Here is a 2,500-nt window from a genome sequence, read left to right as displayed (position 1 = left end):
CCCCTCTTGCAGGTAATTGATCTGCTAAAAAACAGCCTCGTAAAACATATCCTCTTCTGAGAAACTGCGAACAGATATCATTTACCTCGTAACAATTCATTACGCTCTGATATCTGTAACCACTCTGCGATCGTTATCGATATAAATTACACCTATCTCCTACCAGGAATAAAACAATGTTCGAATCATGTGGTTGTGCTAACTCAACTCCAATCCTGAGACTTCCAGAATTTTCAATGGCTATTGCATCCTGAAGTTTTTCGGGTTGCAAATCCATAACAGCAATCATTTTACCGTTTACAAATCCATCTCTGTTGAGTGAATGACCCTTTTCTAACCTAATGCATTCAGCGAATGATAGTACAAGTGTGAGCATTGCGCAGGGAAATTCGTGCTTATATTGTACACAGAGGTGTTATTGACGGTGACGAAGAGTTTACTCAGATGTTTATGGCCGAAATACAGAGGGTTCATTGTATAGTCCCCTGCGTAAGCCCCCATGTCAACCATAAACAGATATAATTTTTCAGGAATGACAGACCCCCACGGCATGTCAATAGCAAGCTGTGTCTGACGACTCGCTATGACATAAGTCTTGTAGAGCGTCTTATTAAACACATAGTTGAGAGGGTTGTGTTGCAAAGATCTACCAAGTGCCTCTCTGGCTGAATCTCTAGGCTTCAACGTGGTAAGATGAAGCTTGCAGGTATCGATTTTTCACCGTTGGATTAAGTGTTGCTGTTCCGGGCGTTGTGTTGATAACAAACTTGTCGGTAGCAAACTCGAGCCGTATTCTCATGGAAACATTATCCAAAAGATACATGTCCATTGTTGCTACATCCATCAATAAGGGTGCCATAAAATGAAATCCATGAGCTTTTACCTCGTTCATTACATTTTTCTCGCGTGTGCTAACACCTTCGAAATAACTGTCTGCAAAGTTTTGCGGTATATCAGAAGGCTCGGAATAATGCATATTTCTCCCTAGAGTTTCTTTCAGAGAGGGCGACATGCTCGTTACTAAACGCACGTAGGATGAGAAATTATATAGCGGATTTTGTTCTACTTGTTGCCCGTTAAAGTACACAGACACAGACTTGATGAGAGAGTGCATAGCAGAATTACATAATTCTGCATGATCGTCATTACCCAACGCTGTTCCATCCTCCTTTCTCAGCCCTCCCTTAATTTCTAACACCACTCTTGAGAGGTCTACGTAACAATTTTGTCCAGCCGGCCACCTAAATTCGGCGTAATTATCAGTAATTGACCCGTTGATCCCGGCGTTAAACGGTAATACGTCAACTTCAGAGCGTTCCTCTATCCCAGACTCGACCATGCGCACCCTGTTTGACCGCGGGAACATGTCGCTCACCCCGGCAACGTAAGATGAGAGTGGTGTCTTATACTGATTCATTGTCTTTCCTATAGTATCGAGACCTTTCTCGTTCAATATTATTGCGCACAGCAACAAGGTTGGATTATAACTGACTATGCCAGAGAAAAGACATCATTTTTATAGTTCGAACAACTCGGTCGGATCTTTAATCTCTTAACTCGTTTTCTGCGCACCCTCCTTCCTCCCCCTCTCATCGCTCTGGCGCCCACCTGCTTGATAGCCTCCACACCTCTTCTTTTCATAGAGGACTTTAGACTCGTCTTTCCCTCTCTCAGATCGTCAATAACACCCGAACCAAAATCGAGGAGCGCAGGCTTAACCAGTTTAGAAACAAAGGGAATTAACCTCTTGCCTATATTTCCAAGAAAGGAAAATAATCCTGCTCCTCGTCGATAATGATCGTAGGTATTATATACGCCGATATCTCTGAAAGCCCCTCCTCGAACGGGTTTAAGCAATACTTCCTGTCGTTCAAAAATCGTTCTAAACTCATCTGCAGTCGGGGGGACGAAAGGCGCTCTTACATACATGATGAGTACTGTGTGCCTTGTTCTCTCTTTATCCTATAATCAAACAGATCGGAACGGCGTTCCGTTGTAGAATAAGCAAAAACGCGAATGTACAGTGTTTATATATGCATGGCTTAGCGAGGTCTTATGTGCAATATAAGCGTAACAGAATGACCTTCCTCGAAATTTAATGGATATCCGTTCTGATCTGTAATGCGCACACCCACTGAATGTATAGTCTTGTTTAAAAGTTGTTTATAGAGCACAGGTGTACATCCCTTCGTGCTCGATCCCCGCCAAGCAAAAGCATCAAGAATATTAACCTGCTGCCCGGCAAATCGACAAGGAACAACAATATCCGAATATACATAAATGAAATCCACCCCGCCGTCTGTTCTCGGCGGTCTCGTGCTTATATTATTATTGTATATATTCCATTTTTCATGGGCACTCGTTTGATGGGAAACATAATAGCGATAGATCTTCCTTTCTTCAAATCCCAACATGTGAGCCATGCGACGCGAAAAACGAATTCCCACATCGGGGTTGCAGTGCACGTCGGTGCTCCCTCCCGCTGTATGGTACACCGTTT

Source organism: Penaeus monodon, chromosome 43 (assembly GCF_015228065.2).
Source record: "Penaeus monodon isolate SGIC_2016 chromosome 43, NSTDA_Pmon_1, whole genome shotgun sequence".
Taxonomy (NCBI): Eukaryota; Metazoa; Arthropoda; class Malacostraca; order Decapoda; family Penaeidae; genus Penaeus; species Penaeus monodon.
The sequence above is the reverse complement of the archived record's forward strand: the minus strand, read 5'-3'. Positions refer to the sequence as shown.